This window comes from Anopheles stephensi, chromosome 2 (genome assembly GCF_013141755.1).
Source record: "Anopheles stephensi strain Indian chromosome 2, UCI_ANSTEP_V1.0, whole genome shotgun sequence".
Lineage (NCBI taxonomy): Eukaryota > Metazoa > Arthropoda > Insecta > Diptera > Culicidae > Anopheles > Anopheles stephensi.
This window is the reverse complement of record NC_050202.1, coordinates 87,350,364-87,368,149: the sequence shown is the minus strand read 5'-3', so window position 1 is coordinate 87,368,149 and position 17,786 is coordinate 87,350,364. Positions and strand designations below refer to the sequence as shown.

General features: G+C 43.3%; 1 protein-coding gene and 1 long non-coding RNA gene across 3 annotated transcripts in view; both read right to left on the bottom strand.

Moving 5' to 3' along the window:
- The window catches only part of LOC118505027, a 36,129-nt gene extending 25,040 nt beyond the window's left edge, over nt 1-11,089 (bottom strand). Inside the window, exons 1-2 of one of the 2 annotated variants that reach the window (XM_036040238.1) lie at nt 10,853-11,089; nt 9,008-9,376 (exon numbers count right to left, since the gene is read on the bottom strand). The gene's annotated coding sequence lies outside the window, so the exon portion shown is untranslated. The remainder of the gene's footprint in view (nt 1-9,007; nt 9,377-10,852) is intronic. The other variant, XM_036040239.1, reaches the window with a different exon arrangement.
- A 5,631-nt stretch (nt 11,090-16,720) lies between these two features.
- Nucleotides 16,721-17,393, bottom strand: LOC118505028. The gene is made up of 2 exons (XR_004905382.1): nt 17,064-17,393; nt 16,721-16,856 (listed from the first exon to the last, which is right to left on the bottom strand). It is a non-coding gene; the product is annotated as an uncharacterized LOC118505028 (long non-coding RNA).
- Nucleotides 17,394-17,786: the final 393 nt, after the last annotated feature.

Sequence of the window (17,786 nt, the reverse complement as noted above, 5' to 3'; positions counted from 1 at the left end):
ACGCCCTGTTGGTGTCCCGCTCAACTGTGCCCACACAAAGTAATCCATAGGATTAAGGTCAGGGGAGCTGGGTGGCCAAACGTCGGTGCTGGTGTATCGGTCGAAATTGGCAGTGAGCCATTGGCGTGTTTTTACGGCCGTATGGCATGGTACAGAATCCTGCTGCCAAACGTACGGCCGCCCATTGGCCACCGTCTCAATCCACGGCTTCACCACGGTGGCCAGCAGGTCAATGTACCCGTCAGCATTCAGCCGCAGGCCCTGGGGGAAGATGTGAGGCGGCATCACGTCTCTGAAGTCGCCCGCTGCTGCAATCCGGCCAGGAACGCGTCGGTCCGCATACAATCCGACCGCCTGCTATGCTGTTTGCGAACAATAAAACTATCCACGTCTTCACCACACTCCTTGAGCTGTACGCGTATTGTTTTTACGGTGTTACGGCGAACACATCGCCGCCTTCCGAATTTTGGCATTCGTACGGCCGGCACGAACCATCATAACACATGTTATGCGCTTGTACAATTCGGACGGGTTCCATATATTTACGGAGCTAGACATTTTTTACACTTGTTCGCACAACTTTTAGCAATCGAACGACATATCAATCATTTCGATACGTCAACTCAACCCTGAGATATAAACCCAAAGGCCAGGTGTCAAATTTATCTCGAACACCCTGTAGTTTAGGGTAAATATTGGGGTGATCCCTTGGCCGAGGCATCAACGGCGCCAGTCATCAAACGGCAGGACCCTGGTTCAAATCCCATCCAGACCACCTCCTCCCCGTATACAGGGTCGACTACCTTGCTACGGATCAAAGCAAGTCCCAGAGAGCCAGAAATGGCAGGCGGTGACCATTCGAGGTTGTAGTGCCAAGGAAGTCCTGAAACTCAAAAATGGTAGGATTTCTTTGAAGAAAATATTACGTGCAAGCGGATACTCATAATTCGCATGATATTGAAATCATTGCTGAAATCAATACTTGATCTGCTATGATATCCTTCAAACAAGGGCAATAAATAATTCTCTTTATGGTAGTTTAAACCATTCCTGCATGGACGTTTCTGGGACTAATCAGATATGATAGTTAAGGTCACATATTGGTGAAACTATAATTGATGTCTTTCCCTACAACTGATAAGATCTCTCAGCTTTATTGATAAGCTGTGATAAGTGTGATAAGTATGATAAGGAGCTGCCCGATGGCCGAAGCGATAGTGGCGTCAGCCTTGACACAGCAAGACCGGGAATCAATTCCCATCCGAGTCGTCTTCCCGTACACAAAACTAAGACTACTAACTGCAAGGCCGCGAGACCTTTCGAGGAGGTTGCAGTGTGAAGGAAGAAGCGTTAAGCTAGCTACGTCATGGGAATGACACCTAACCACTGACAGTCCGAAAAAATCCTTCTAAGCCATTGGACCATTGGAATATCATACATGTTGTTCTGTACCAAATATATTGCAAAAAGCTAGTAGATTCCTAACCTTTATTAACTTAGGTCCAAAAATTCGATGTCTCATCATCTAAACATATCTATCTCTTAGAAGCTACAATGAGCTGAAGCATAGACCTCAAAGATAATGCTGAGCCCCGACAAAATGCAAAACCCTACGAACCGTAACCGTTTCGTACAATAGAACAAAAAAAAAATCAACCATCTGCTCTTATCATCACCTTCCGCCCCATATCCATCAGCTTCTTCACACCGCTCCGCAGAACGCCACGCCAGCGAGCAGCAGAGGCAGCAAGCAAGTCTTGCACGCATACACTTTACCATACGCTTTTTTGTTTTCGATTAGTGCAGTACCACTGTGAGGGTGGTGGTGGGCGGTGGGAAGTGTTACGCAAATTTATGATACTCCCATCGTTTCCCACGTGAAACCAAATCACCGAAGAAGTAAACCTTTCAACGACACCATTCGACACGTTGTCGGTGGAAAAATGGTGATCGTGAGAAATAAGAAACGCAGTTAGTAGGGAAGAAGAGGCTCGAAATTCGAATAAATTGAAATAGATTGTTAAATAAATAAAATCAACACAACAGCGTGATCGTGAATAACCGCTGCCAATAAAGGCATTGGGGGGACGGACAGACTTTTTTTTTGTTCCTTTCGGAGAGGTGGAATAGTAATAAGAAGCGAGCTGACGTGGTTTCCACCCTGTGTTGTTGTCATCCACCGTGAAGTGGATGGTAAATTCTTCTCACGAAATTTACATCTCTAACAAACATCATCCACCACCACCACCATCACCAGGAGCAACATTTTTCCGCAGCAAAGTGGATCAGGGGGCGCAGTGAGACACGGAGTGAAAAATAAAACGATAAGTCAAACGTTGGGGATACTTTATCTGTTCCGTTTCGTTGACTTTTCCGGCGTGTCCTAGGTCCGACGCGCCATCAGGAAGGAGAACAATGAACTTGAACAGAGGGGGATAAAAAAAGCAGAAGGAAAAACACATTCCAACCAATGCAAAAGGATGCCATTATCTCAAGACATGTCGGCGGAAGAAATTGAGCAAAGGAAAAACGCGGTCGCTTTAAAGCCGGAAAACCAACAGACTTCTCCACCCAGACAGGCCCGCTGCTCGCCGTGTTGCCTTGTCTGCCAAGACGATATTATGTGGATGTGAGTCGATCCCACTCCATCGACGAGAGAGAGAGAGAGAGAGGTAAATGTTTCGAATGCCATTAAATTGATTGATTGATCGTCAGTGGATTGTTTCGCTACGCGGAAAGTTTTTCGGCCGAACGGTGCCTTTTTTTTTCTCTGTCTTCGATTTTCAGAGCTCGAGAGTCGTTTTCACACTTCCCTATGTGCTCGCGATAAGCCCATAATTCGATTCGCGTGGGTTTTAATGTGCGACCCCCCTCACACTCCTGGGCAAGAAATAAAAGTAAAAAACGCTGGCAAGGACCCGCTACCGCTGGGCTTGGGCAAATATTTGATAACATTTTTCAATTTGTTAACTCAACAGGTACTACCGCCGTTCGGTTGGAGGATGCTATCGTCCCCCGCCAGAAAAGAGGGAAAGGAGCCAAAAACATTTAAACGAGAGAAGGAAAAAAAACAGTATCCCAGGGAAGCGGGCCCATTAGCATTGTGAGGGGCTTGCTGGGCGCTTCTAAGGATAAGATGATTTGGGACAATATATACCCGCGCCACACCACACACCGAACGTTCGCGGCCTGCAGGAGCTGGAAAGTTTTTAATAAAGATGGAAAATAAACAGGTAATTCATGGTCGATTTAGCGCAAACACTCCCAACCCCGCTACTGTGTGAAACGATCTTTGCTTTCGCTTCTTTTTTTTTGAAGGAGGGTGGAGAAAATTCTACGGACTAGGAACAACAAGATGGACCCTGTCGGAGAGCAAAGTTATACCCTCGGACAGAATATGCAAAGAAGGAGAGCAAGTTGATGACCGTCATCAGCAGCACACCCACCCGCACAATATTTAGGGTGTTGTCCTGTGACAGAAAATGGAAATGTTCGACGGGTGCTCGGTAGGGTAGGCAAAAAAAAGCTTTAATTAAAACAGGGAATAAGTTAAGCTAACCACTGAAATGAGGACAAGTTGAAGGAAAAATCAATGCTTCATCAGTTGATCAAAAATACATAAACAGGCCTACAGTGAAAACTAACATTTCACAGTAATGTTATATGTCAGCTGTAGGGAACAAGTGAATCTGGATAATCTACATTTACAAATTAGGAAGCATTATTGAGCAAGGATCGGGCTAAACTGAGGGAAGATGTGATGGAATTAAACTGGCTTATCCACCATTTTTATATTTGGAGCCAATAAAACGATGAACGAATAGGAATAATATCGGATTCTAACCACAAATCTGTGTTCTGTGACCGTAAAATCCAGCAAAACTAGTGACGAAGTCTAGAGTTTTAACGTCTGGGGGCTTTGTTGTAGTAAAGCTTTAACATCTGGGTTCAAGCATTCGTCTAGACGGTGAAGAACATCTTAAACAAGATGTGTTTTCTGTCACAAAGCTTACCGTCCATGAGACTTCTGCTGAGAATGAGCAGATGGCGCGCCTTGCGACCAACGATTTTTGTGGGACAAAACTCTATTTAAGGACCTTACTCTTAATCCCGTATGGCTATATTCTAAGCTAACACTTGAAGGCTCGCCCAGTAATTCGGTGGTAGTATTTTCGTAGAATGCTTCTTGTAAATAGAACTCGGGCAAAATATAATCCATAGAGTTTTCCTCAGCAATGATGTTGAAACGCCATCACCAGGAAGCTGTGAATGATTTATTTAACTGAGGACACGTTGGAGGAGACTATCGATAGAATTGCCTTAAGTCTTTAACATGTAAGATGGTGGACGATGATTCTTATAATCAACAACACACAAAAATGAAGCTTTAAAGGTAAAATCATCCACCATATGATAGGAAAGAAACGCAGCATAACTCTGACGAAGTTTAAAGTCGCGGCGATAAACGTGAACCACGGTGCACAACTCAAGTATGAATACTGAAAAATAGTGTAAAATTTCACCTTTCACGTAAAAGGATTTCCAAGCCCGGCATGGAAGATTAAGGAGCCATCCATAGTTAAAAGTGTAAACAAAACTCTTCCGTCCCCGTGTACACATGTCCAAAGGGGGGCCATGGGGCGATCCCATCGTGTCTGTGCGTACACCGAACAAACAGCCAACCGAACAGAATGCCGCAGAAGAAGGGCGAAGGTCGTCGTCCCCCATTGCACCGTTTGTACCACCGGCCAGGAAACGAACGTGCCTTCAGCGTTACGCCAAAGCTAAGCTAGGGCAAACAACTTCCTTCACGTACTGGCGAAAATGTCCTGCGAACGACTAAAAGACGCTCACTTTCGTTCGATCCTCTCAGACCCCTCCATCATCATCGTCATCGCCATTCTGCTCCAACTCGACACACCAGGACGACGAGAGTCTGCTCTTTGTGGAGCATTTTTCGCTTTTGTTTTATTTTCACCTAGCCTAGTCCACTTTCCAGCTTTCCCACTGATCCGGTGTTTAAAGCATCCGAGAGCTTCAACGGAAACGGTCGAGTCGGGAAAAAGTAATCCTATTTAACGCACTCGCTTTCACTTTCAATCGCTAAAAGGATGGGTAGTGCTGGGTGTTCCTTCTCTTGAGTATGGATTCGTTTTCTGTTTTTGCGCCCAAAAAGGGCAACCAGACGCAGCTGAATTAATCCTTCATGTATTTGAGCGAAGGTTCATTCCAAAGAGTCGACAGAAAAAAAAACATCAGAACGAAATCATTTCTTCCCACCCAAAAACAACCTTCTCCACCGTGGTATCAATCATTTTAAATTAATATTCCTTTTAAAAACATAACGAAATAATCCTCTGTCTGCGCCGATTCCTACCGAACGACGAACCTCCTTTTGTTTCGAGCTAAATTGTGCCCCCCTTGTAATACCGGCTTTGCTTGTTTGTTCTGCCCTGGTTTCACGTGATGGGTGGCGCGTGAGGAAAACGTTGCAAAGCGAAAGGATCATTGGTTTTCTATTTTCAATACTTTTTCCACCGTTTTTTTCGCAATCCCGGAGCAGTGCAGAGAAGAAAAGCATTAATCATCTTTGAACTGATTGACGTTGGGCAGGTGAATTTGCCGAACAGAGAAAAAAGGCTCAGCACGAAAAAGCTTGTTGAGCATGGAAAAAAGTGATTCTCCCCATCTAGCGGCTGTTCGAGAAAAACATCACGAAAAGCACGTTCGGCACGGATAATGGAAAATAACTGGAAGGAGGATCGGGAGCTTTTCGTGCCGAACGTTCCGCTGCATAATCACGGGTCCCGCACCGTGTTTTCCCGGTACCTCGGAACAGGTATTGTGGGGTGTTGTTTCGGTGATTGGGATGATTAATGATTGGTGAAATATGAAATATTGGATGTGCTTAAAATGGTTAAACTGATAACGAACGCAAGGCGCCGACAAGCAGATGAGGCTCGACGATTGGTGTTTTGTTGAAGCATTGCTTGCGTCTGGTTTCACTTCAGCATTAGCGTTAAATAAGGTCCTTTTTTGATTTGATTTTTCGAGAACAAAAGTCATGTCTTGTTGAATCTCGGTTTAAAAAATACTTCTTCACTTTTAGTCCCAAAATCAGAAGGTAATAAATTTTAGTTCCTACACGATTTTATAGAGCTTCTTCCACTTTTGTTAATTGAAAGTGAATTATCTTGCCCACCACAAACAACCACAACCACATTATCCGACTTTGCCCTCAAATAACAAACCGCCCCATTTCGAATAGACGAATGGGGAAAGCATCCATCCATAATCCACACCGAGGAGTTGTTTAAAAACTCATTTGGCTCCGGTAGCACATCGTTCTCCGAATCCGAATCAATTTGCGGATGTGCGCGTGCTACCGATTCGAGCTGCGATTCTGCACACTGAACGTCTTGAGCAACCACCCGACGCAAAAGATACACGCAAACCAACGACTTGGGGCAAATTCTTCGCCTCATTTGCAGACAGGATTCGCGTGCGTGGGACTCCGCTGCGGAAGACAACACATCTCCTCCCCAAACAGGTGTCGATAATTTAAAATTTATGTACTATCATCGGTTACCGCTTAATCCGAGGGTAGGTTAATGCTACCACTCCCCGGACTGGTAAGTTTCTTCCTCGTTGGAGTACGAGACGGAGAAAAACATCTTCATCGAACGTTCTTTCTCAAATGGAAGTAAAGGGAGAGATATTTTGCAGGGATTCGCCTTTTCGCGAAAGTTGGAAGAGTATACCATATTGGAGTAAGAGTACTTGGATAATGGTCCAAACAGAAAGAGAAAAAAGCTTGATCCAGTTTTACAACCCATTTACAGGTCATTGGTACAGTTTCATTTTCGTATGATATGGGGAATTCCTCAGAACTTCCAAGGATACATAGGGAAATTAGCTCCAAATTTCCTTTTTGAAAGACAAGAGAATAATTTCATGTAATCTAATTCATTTTAGTAAGGTTAATAATAAGCTGCCATATAAAGGACTAACTATCCGGCTTGTGGCTTCCATAAGACTAGTACCGCAGTTTATGACTGCAGAACTGAAGCTTTAATCGCTCAAGTGAAAATTAAACATAAACAACAAACCGCAACCCAACAACCCCATTTTTAACAAACTTTTAATAATATCAATAAGATGCGAGTAACACTTTGAGCAGTAGTCCTAGCAAAGAAATTGTTGGAGACAAAAAAAACTCCATACCAAAACTCCATAACGCCATACTGACATCAGTAAGCTTTCACCATTCGCAGCAACGTAATGGAGACGCACACCAAACCATTTTCAACCCATGCAGACATAAAATTCGTGTTTGACTTAACCCGTCCATTCATAACGTTTCGGTTGTGAATATTTAGCAGCCAGTAAGCTTCCTCTGCCACTGCCGCTTTTCACCTCCAAAAATGTGTTCAGTTTTTAACATAATGCACCCGAAATAGAGGCAATTGGATGGGGGAGACAAACATGAGGGTTGTAATAAACTTATGCTCACTTTTTGCTTCAACCAATTTTTTTTTTAAACAAAAGCTACATTTTAATTATGTTCGTCTGCTTGCTGCCATTGAAGGTAAACCCCCCCTCCCCCCCGTGAAAAAAGCCGACTTAACCAAGAAGGGGTGGAAAAATGTTTTCCTCCCAAAACATGTTCGTGGGGCCGAGTGGTTGACATGGTAAAAACTTGCGTACGTGTGTGTGTGTGTGCAAGTATGGGGGAAAACACTCGTTGCAAAACTGCTGTACGTGCATACACACAGAGACAGAAATTCCTTCTACACTCTCTACCGGGTTTCTGTTGGTTGAGTGGCTCAAGATATCGATTTTGTACCGTGTTTCACATTTGCCCCCGAAATGAACAAATTAGCAGACCGGGTTTTTTGGCAGATTTTTCCTTTTCGGAAGTCTTGGCTTTGATGAAGTCCTGCAATGGCATTGGAAGCGCTTTTGGCTTCGTCGGCAGATGAGCCCGGCCAGGATCCGTATTTACATTGCTAATTGGTGGTAAACATAGTCGCTCGGTAAATCTGATTACTTATGCCAATAGTGGTGCAGCCTTATCTCAATCAAGGGGAACTTCTTTTTTCCTAAAGAAAATATCATGGAAGTGTTTTTGAGGATTGAAAGGACTCTGCTTCTTCTTCTTTGGCTCTTCAGCCTCTTCAACCATTCTTGACTTGAAGTTAACCGTAGGTGGATATTAAGTCCTGCGTAGGATTGGAAGGATTAAATAAGGAGAAAATAAAATAGGCACAACATTTTTTCTCTGCCGCTTTTAAACGACAAATCGGTTAAAGCTTTCGCGAAACTCCACACCGCGAAAGCTACATCGACTAGATGGTGGTTCATCATCATTATCTTCCTTCATCACCAATCCGATGATAGCCACACTAAACACTGCTTCTGTAGTATTCGTACGTGCTTAAAAACCAACCAAAGTCAAGTATCGAAACGAACCACCGCGCTCATCATAGCCTTGGACCGTGCGCCAGCACTGGAATGGTTTATCAAAACGAAATAGAGGAGACTAAAAAAAAGCCCCACACTTATGTACTCAAAAAAGCCAACTACGTCCCACTGCAACTGAAGCCCGCAGACGACACATACGACGACGGTAGAAATATATAAGCCAGCGAAACAACGCCACACCACAGTACTCGCTGCTACTTTGTTAGTATCCACTAACACACTGACACAGGCTTACAGGCTCGGCAGCGCTGTGCTGAAAGTGACGTTAGAGAAATCTATGCAACTGGCATGACAGATGTGCGTTCGAACTGGCTCTCTGTGTGCGTGTGTGCGGGTAAGTTAGTTTGTTGCAGGTGTGGAGCAAAACATTGACGAGTAAATAATAGGGAGCTACTAACGTATCGTGTAGTTCGACCTAGTGAGAGTTTTATTTACCAACGGAGAGTTTGACAGCATCGATTGGTAATCGAATTATAATAATGAAGATAAGTTTAAATTAATAAAGATACTAAATATTACTTACCAGTAATTATGGTTCTTCCTACGAGAGTACTAAATTATGTCACTTTGTGTGTAATCCTTGTTTGGGGCTGCTTCCTTTGCCCAAATTTGGTCATAGTATGCCGCAAAAGCGCTGCACTGCGGAGAGCTTTCGGAAGCCACCATCGAAAAGCTCCATCCAAGTTGATCCTTCCTGTCTAGTGTTTATAGAGCTGACGTTTACCTGTCAGTTATTCTGTCCTTCGAATCAGAACTTTTTGTTTTGATTTAATCCGGTTTTTTTATTGATAAAAGTTTCACAAAAGTTCACTTCTTCCTATACACTCTTCACTTCACTTAATGTTTTAGTTTTTATACACGTTATATGGATGATTTGCTGTAAATAAAAATCCTGTGAATTAAATGAAACATAATAATGTTTTATGTGCTTTTGCGAAAAGGACAGACGTTTGGCAGAATGTATGCATTTTTGATTTTTGGATAGATTCACCACTACGGCAGGCAGACCGTTCCATTGCAAACACACTTGACCCGGCACAATAAAAATTCCACCGAGCGCTCCACACTATCCGCTTGCGATTATGTACAAGCGGTGCCTGTGTGCTCGCGATTCGTATATACTACACGTTACTATATTTCTATCTCTTTCCAACTGCCGCGCGGTACGCAGTTTCACTTCTTCTCTCTCGCACTTTCTCTTTCACGTGGCTGGCTAACTGGCAGACGGACACGGAGCACAGACGTTAGTCGTAGCAAAACTTCACTTTTTAACTTTTAATCCCAAGAAACTTAATTATTTTGTATATAATTGACATTTCTAGTAGAATCACTCTTAGTAATCGCACGCGCCACCGATACATGTACTACCTACGCGACGCAACATCGAACGCATACTAAAACGCGTGTGTGTAAGCGAGACGGAACACAGCACGATACAGCCCGCACACGACGGGCGAAAAAGCTGTCACTCGAGAACAGGAAACGGAACCCGATCCGTGCCCGTGTTCGGTTCGGGCGAAAAACCGGAGCGAAAACACGACGACCACGACGCGCGGAAAACCGAACCGTTCCCGAACCGCACGGGGGAAAATGCAGCCAATTTTCCCCAGCCCAGAACCGAGCGCGAGAAAATCCCGATTCGCAGAACCACGGCAGGACACGTTCGGCGGTTGTAGTGTGTTTTGATTGGCTTTGGATGCTACACACTACTTGCGGCGAGATACGATGCAACGATTTTCTTATGCAGTTGGAGCCATTCCAGCCAACATTCACTGGTGACTTCACGGACGATTGCATCGTTACAGTTGATGCAGCTCGTTACTTTCGCTCGGAAATCGGAAAAGCAGTAGAGAATATAAGACCCCCCATAAGACCCCCAACAACAACAATAGCGCACTCCACTGTGACGTATAGCGATCGCGCTGCTGCAAAGCCTCCACAATCAAAGTCGGCCGTGGGTTGTGCGAGCGAACGAGCTTCCCTGTGTGTTTGTATATTAGCAGCACCAGCAAAAACAATCAAAGCAACTCCAGCAAAAAGAGTGATTTTCTCGTTTTCCAGCTCGCTATTGCTTACACCACCCCCCACACACGCACACAATAACAATTCACTAACGCACGCACGCACGAACGGATCTGTATCGTTGGGCTTTCTAAAGACCGTGACCGGTTTCACCAGGAATGGCGATATCGGAGGCTTCAGAACACGGCACTAGCATACCTCCTTCACTTTAAAATGCACACACGCACACACTCACGCAGTTACACATAGGCAACACCGGCTCTCGACGTAGGTGACAGCAGCAGTCACACAAGTCGCGTATATCCATTTGGCCGTGGTCTACTACTGGTTGCTTTGCTTGCCTTACCGTGCCGTTTGCGAACGCGCGCTCCAGCACCAGGCGTGCGTGCTCGATGCGGCGAGATTTGTTGCTTCGAAAAACACCGCTGCGTGCGTGATACGATGGAGCACCACCAACTGGATGCAGCAGCAAAACACACTCCACACACTCCGGTTTTTGGCAGGCGCGTTTCCGAGAGCGCGTCAACACTACGCCAAAGCTGTTTTCCGAGTAATCGTTCGTTGTGTTGTGTTGACGTGCGTGTGCAGTCTCTCACGTCCGCCAACATATGATGCTCTCCCGTGCAATTTTCTCGCTCGCTCGCTCGTTCGCTCTCGCAACGCCGCCGACGGCACGCACACAACCTCACGGCCGGGAACGCCGCGACGCGATACATTTTTCGCTCCGCTCAGCAACAGCATCAGGAAAATCCCGAGAGCAACACACACACCGCCATACTGCGCGACCGGTTGTTGCTTCCGTACGCACACCAGCAAACGTACGAGAATCACACACAAACTCTTTCCGTGCCCTTTTTTTCTCGCTCTCCAGTACAATAACTTTAGCAAACAAACACAACAACAAGCCTGGAGCGCCTGCCTCTCGCCCTTTCCGCAATTCCCTTTCGAGACCCTTTCCCACCTTCCGACCATCTCACGCCCGCGCGCGCCTGGTGGAAATCAAATTCCTGCCGCACACACAACCACACACACCAAGCTTGCACCCCGGCGCCATTTCCATCCTGAACCTTTCGCAACAGCGCACCAAATCCTCCACGGCCTGGCACAACTACACCCGAACCCCGTGTGGTACATACACGCGGCGAGCTTCCTTTGTGGCTGTATGCGTGGTGGCCCTTTTTTCTGGTTCTGGTGGTGGCACCGTTCCAGCTGTCGAAGCCTGCAACCACCGCCACCGTCACCAGCCCAGCCCGTCCCGTAACAGAGTAGTGGGTAGGAAGCCGAAGCGAGCAAATTTGCACCCGAAAGTATGATGTTTTCCTTTTTGCCGGCTTTCGATGCTTTGGTCTCGAAATCGGAAGAATCCTTGGCGGTTTTGGGGGCGACTTTTCACTTTTTGTGGAAAATCATTTACCGATGATTATGATGGTGAATGATTCGATAACAGTTTTAACACAGTTATGGTAAGTATTATTGTAAACTTATTATCATTTAAAATGTGTTAAATAATCCATTTTCTGTAAATGCTATGAAAAAAGGGAAGATAATGGAATGAAGCAATGCTCCTGTTTTGTTTCAATAACAATTCAAGTTAATAGAAAAGCTTATTGATAAGGGTTCTACAAATGTTTTATAAATGTTTCCACACAGCAGGACCAGTCATCGAATCCCTTCCGGGCCTGCATCCCATTCGCAGGATTGACTATACAACTATGAGAAAACATTTTCAATGAAATTAGCATTGACAGGACAAGAGTTCTAGAGGTTAAAGAGCCAAAAGAAGAGGAAAACTCTCTTGTTATGTATGTATTAATCTCTCTGTAAATAAAAGTTGATGGACATCAACAATACTTTTTCCCAATTTTTTATTAAATGTCTTAATGAGCTTTGTAAACAACAAATAAATAAATAGATAAATAAGTAAATAAATATGTGAAGAGTCAAAATAAAACATATTAGAATATACTTAAAACCAGTATAAACATGTACATATTATATTATTGAATATACTTTTAGCAATACGGCCAGGCCGTTCTTTATGATTAAAAGAATGTATAATATACTATTACAGAATTTATTGTAAATCATTCAAAGCATAGGACTAATCAGGGGAGTATGATGGCTAAGCGATTTAAAAAGCCTATTTTTTTTTTTTTTTTTTTTTATTCATAAAGAACGGCCTGGCCGTATTGCTATTTAAAAAGCCTATATATTTAAGAAAAAAATGAGAAATCAACCTTTAATTGTAAAAGTACTTTTAACATAGAACTGTTATTCAGTTCATTTTATTTTTTAACATTTATCTGAAGAATGATGCTCTTTTAGTTTTTTTTGAATTTTATTTAACAATTATTTTTATTTGAAATATATCTGAGCGTAACTTAGCTTAAGCATTTGAGAATTACCTCTAAAAAAATTTTGTATTAAATTGTAGTGTTTTAATGTAAATAGCGGTAAGCCTGGTAGCAAGCAAATTACATTTCTCTAATATATAGTATCAATTGTGAAACATCAATAACATTCATCAATATTTTTTAAACATATAAGAGGTAATAGACGCAAATTAACTGTAATATATTTGAAGTTTAGGAATTCAATTTCGAAGGGAATCCTGTGAACCGAGGTAATTCCAACCTAGTTATAAAAGAGTTGGTTAATATAAGAATTGAACCCATAACAGGTATGTTGGTAAGCGAATTTAGGTCAGTGATGTGACGCAGAAATTTAATACGATTTTAATTTTGGATACCAGGCAGTGAGAACTTTTTCAGTTATTCTAATAATTACTATTCATAAAATTGTATTTTTTTTAAATGTATAACGCAGTCAAAACCAAAGGACAAATTTTGGTAATTGACACCCTGCGTAGGTTACACGTAACAACGGCGAGCCATGCAGTAAACGATCTTGTGTTATGCTCTTTCTAGTACATAGCATCACTCTTTGCAATTATTGCTCGCTCTCCTGCCCGCGAGCCGGCCGATCTGGCTCGCTCCCGAGAGCATCGAGGCTAGTGACTTTCGTTGACCTCTGCGCTACTGCGCCACAGACTTTCGAAATTATTTTTGCGCTGCAACGGGGGCCTCATCGCACGAACCTTTGCTTCAACTTTTGGTGCATCATTTCACACACCGGGGTGTTGTCTGCTTTGGCAAATAACTTAACAAAAAAAAAAAAGGCGCCACATAATATTGAACGCCAATTAATGATCGTCCGTTCTGGGACTATGCTTTAGTAGCCGGAGTGTTGCGCTGGGAGGCTCATTTCAGTGCGGCGCGTTAGAAAAACCTGTTTTATGTTTTTGCTACTCTCAATCTTGTAACACCCCACCGCGTTTGTTGGGCTGTGGTAGAACGGTATGTGGAAAAATAATGCGATAAATAAGACACCTACTCACGCCCTCGCCAGAGGAATTTGCTAGAAAAAATAGGCGATGGAGCATACCTCGTTTTGCAGCTTCATCATGAAACTTAAAGCGATGGAGAGCAAACGCGATTGCTTCACAAGATTGATTTGGGTTTAATGAATTACGTTCAATATGTTTTACTATATTTTCTACAAAACTAACTAAATCAAACCATTAAAGAGCATCATATCCTCAAAGGAATGATTTGAAACGACAGAAAGCAGCACATTACCAAACCTATCCGTTGATGATCCAACTGCACGACATTTGCCACCCGGAAACAACAGGATAAAGTTTGCAGCCCTAATCCGATTTGGACTAATTTCGGAAACAAAGCCGACCCTAGGTGTCGAGGGATTTGGGGAACTTTTGCTGCTGTTGGTTGTCTTTGGTTGGAAAACTATAAATTAACTCACAGCCAGGTCTGCGAAGCTTCACTGATGAGAGATTATACACATGACACGGCGATATCATGCGTTAAGTCATTAGTCTGGTCCACTGCTCTTGTTGTAAAGTTTTGATTATAATTCGATAAAACACTATTCAGATCAGATTCGGTTAAGTAACAAGAGTTGTATTTTTGGGAATTATAACATTGCATCCTTCTATTAGCTACTTTGTCATCAAAAAAAATGTATAAGCTCAACCATGTGCACCCATTTCAATCTCTAGTTCGTTCAATACAATTCTATACTTTAAAATGGAACAGCTGTACTTTAAACGTTGCATAACATAAAGGTTGTTCCGATGAACCTAAATTTATTTTCAAAACTAAACCCTTCTCAACGACTATCTCTAGCTTTTGGCTGATAATTCCACTGAAAAGCCAATGAATTGCTTATCCTGGTTTTATTAAAAACAATTTCCAAATGCATTTCGCTTTGCTGTTGTTTGGTAAAAGTTATTTGCATAAAAGAAATTTGCTCATTTTGTGCCCTACATCGTGTAACATTTAAGGGCCTACATGTTGTAAAAATGCCAGCATAATGTTAGTTTGATTTTTTTAACAAACTCAAGCTCATGTTGAGGGGTAGCCTGAAAGTAGATACTACAGCGGTGTTGATCTTCATAACTTAGGACCTGGGTTCAAAACCTATCTGAACCGTTCCCCCATGGTGAGGAATGACTATGCAACCACATGGTATCATATCAATAAATCATATAAGCCAGAAATGGCAAGCATGACCTAAGAGGAGATCGTTAGGCCAATACAGAAGAATTTGGTGTGATGTGGATCTATTGCATAGGTATGCTGGAAGAGCGACGGCTTGACGTTAAAGTAGTCATAGTGATGCTGGAATGGCCGAGCCGATAGCGATAGGACCATTCTCCTATAATGAGGACTTACTATACAATTACGTGGTACCAACATGTCTAGCGAACCATTAGGCAAGAAAAAGTGACATGACCGATAACAATTCCCCATCCGGATTTTGCCACTGTTAGACAGCAAGAGCAACTATCAACACAAATTACAAGGAAGCCAAAATTGGCAGGGGACGACTTCCTAAAGTTGTACTTTTCTATCCACCATAAAAAAAGACTGCCCAACAAAGAACTATGCAACGAATACATCTGCTTGGCCTACTTTGCATAGTCAGTATTATCTACCCACGAGCATATCCTCTGCTACAAAATATGCATATCCTCTTCTACAAGGTATGCTACAAGAAAACAGTGAGATGTTGGCATCTATATTGTTCGACTATCAACTGACCCTACCTCACGGTTTGGCTCAAAGGGCATGCAAAGATGAATGGTGAAGAACATCTTCCTTAAAGGAGCATGAATACATGTCAACTTGATGCATAACTTGGTCAAAATGAATCAGCTATGTGGAACGAACGGTAAAACTGATCAGTCGAAAATCTTTCAAGCTGAATGCTAGAAATGAATATAAATCTTAATCAGCCAAGAAATGATTTCATAGATCGATAGATGTTTTTAATACAAGTGCTTCGATCCCTGAACTTGTTCCCTGAACTTGGATGACTGGATATTTTACGGTAAGGGTAACATAAGCCAAAGAAGCTAGGATATTGTGGCAGGCTTAAGTCCTCTGGAGATTGCAAGTTAGCTCATTAAAATGACATATGACATGAGGGTGCATTAAGATAGTTTTTTATGATGAACCGACTTTCATAAGATTCCATTTAACCATTTTCGGTGTAATAGGTTATACCTCCTAGATCCACCGATCATTGTAACTGGTTCGAGAGTATTAAGTTATTCATCACACAGTAGAATAGCTTTGCAACTAAGTCGTCTTCGTACCAGATATTGAAAAATTGGAGAGAAAGCTTAAAACCTACTCAGAAACTTTAATTGGGGTTTTTTTAAATATCGAGAAGCAGGAGTTATTCGTTGAGTGCAGAACAAAGCAAAAGTTCTCGATATTTGAATCATTTTATTCTTATCACATGCTAAGTCATTCATAGCAATTAAAAATTAAACGAGTGAATAATTGCAAAAAAAAAACTTTAAATTAAACGCATCCCAGTGAAGCTTTTTTTTTATAAAGATTACATAATCTGTGACCGCACGAAAAAACATGAAACTCATCAACCGCTACGCCTTCAGTACGTTATCATCAGTCCCATTTCCCGGCAACGAGTGACACTTGTCCATTACACGCACGCCCTACGGTACCACACATCACCTATATACGCTTGTATGATACACGGTGCGACCTCACCGGGAACAAGTTCTTTCTTATCACTTCCGATCGTATGGCCGTAGCTGGTTAGGTGCGTCCATGCGCGCCCCATACACCACCATACGAGCCTGCCTCAAATGTAGTTGTGCACAATCGGCACGGTATCGGTGTTGCCGTGCAAGCTCCGATTACCCGATGCTTGTGAGTGTTTTCGAATGCGAACCGGGGGAACTGCATACTTGTTAAGCTACTTAAGCGAAATTAGTACATTTTCACCGTACCGCATTTCTGCGCCGCATACAGGCACGGGCACAGGTTAACAAACAACCGTGCAGCCATAGAATGGATCCGAAGGGGTTCAATTTGTGTGTGCGGTTTGGTTCGTAAAGGATTGGTGGACGAGAGCGAGAGAGAGAGAGAGAGAGAGAAAGAGAGAGAATGAGAGCTCAAGGATGAATATGAAATCAATATTTGTTGAAAACAATGTGTACATACATTCTGGCGTGCTCTCGATCGTTCCGGAAAAGAGATCATAATCCACCGCACACTTCGAAACCACTTCCAACGGGACTAACACATTAAAAGTATGCACAACCATTAATCTAGTGAAAGTACCTTTTTTCGATTCTAAAAATATCATAATAAATCGTCGTGTTTGACGCAAATTCCTGCACACATGTAAAGGCGCTTTCGCGTCACCTGCACACGCCCAGTCTGGCAGCCCTATGCCGTCTATCCTTCGCTTAATATATAATTCAAAACCCCCCCGTATTTGCAATACGACAATAACCTTGCAGTTTTCGTTTGGTAAAAGTCGGTGTAAAAATACTCACCCAACCGTTTGCGCTGGGTTAGGTGGTGCCACGTAAGCTCGAACCGTTCGGTAGCTTGAAGAAACCACGCTCGGAGCGCGAGAGCGAGAGACCCCACACCGGTGTACACGTACCCACCGAGCGGCGCACACTACCGAATGGGTCCGTTCTAAATGAAGTACGACACAAACACCACCCAACCAACCTGCGGCCAGAAACGCGCGTGCTGTGTGTTGTACGAGTGCCAGCCGCGAATCAAACGCACGTCACGTCGGTCCACTGTCCTCTACATCCGCCTTCGCAACCGCCGTGCACGCCTCTTGGACGTTCCGCTTCGAGCTCGTGTCCGGGTTTGGGGTTGGGTTGGTCACCAACTATTTCGTGGCCCCGACACACATACAGCTAC